General features: G+C 40.5%; 1 non-coding gene across 1 annotated transcript; it reads right to left on the bottom strand.

The window, feature by feature from the left end:
• Positions 1-577: 577 nt before the first annotated feature.
• Positions 578-650, bottom strand: TRNAW-CCA (transfer RNA tryptophan (anticodon CCA)). Its single transcript has one exon. It is a non-coding gene; the product is annotated as a tRNA-Trp (tRNA).
• Between the last annotated feature and the right edge of the window lie 209 nt (positions 651-859).

Here is an 859-nt window from a genome sequence, read left to right as displayed (position 1 = left end):
AAAATAGAATTACCATACAATTCAGCAGTTATACTTCTGAGTATATACAAGAAGGAAATGAAAATAAGATTTTGACGAAACATATGTCCAACAGCAAATGAATGGATACAGTTATATATATATATATATATATATATATACACACACATATACATATACATATATATATATATATATCAAGTAAGTCAAGTACTTCGCCCAGTCGTGTCTGACTCTTTGTGACCCCATGGACTGTAGACTGCCAGGCTCCTCTGTCCATTGGATTCTCCAGGCAAGAATACTGGAGTGGACCAGCCCCAAGCATCCTGTATCTTACATTGAACCTGGACTGGCGATTTGTTTCCTATATGATATTATACATGTTTCAATGCCATTCTCCCAAATCATCCCACCCTCTGGGGTTCAGGATTTGGAACACGTGTACACTCATGGTGGATTCATGTTGATGTATGGCAAAACCAATACACTATTTTAAAGCAATTAGCCTCCAATTAAAATAAATAAATTTAGATTTTAAAAAAAAATACAGAAAAAAAAAGAATACTGGAGTGGGTTACCATTTCCTTCTCCAGGGGATCTCCCTGACCCAGGGATCAAACCTGGGTCTCCTGCATTGGAGGCAGACGCTTTAACCTCTGAGCCACCAGGGAAGCCCATATATATGTGTGTGTGTGTGTGTGTGTGTGTGTGTGTGTGTGTGTGTGTGTATAGAGAGAGAGTGCTTAGTCACTGAGGCATGTCCACCTCTTTGTGACTCCATGTACTATAGCCCACGAGGCTCCTGTTTCCGTGGGGATTGTCATGGTGTAATGTGGGTTGCCATACCCTTCTCAAGGAGATCTTTGTGACCCAGGGATAG

The sequence above is a fragment of the Ovis canadensis genome, chromosome X (assembly GCF_042477335.2).
Source record: "Ovis canadensis isolate MfBH-ARS-UI-01 breed Bighorn chromosome X, ARS-UI_OviCan_v2, whole genome shotgun sequence".
Lineage (NCBI taxonomy): Eukaryota > Metazoa > Chordata > Mammalia > Artiodactyla > Bovidae > Ovis > Ovis canadensis.
The sequence above is the reverse complement of the archived record's forward strand: the minus strand, read 5'-3'. Positions and strand labels throughout refer to the sequence as shown.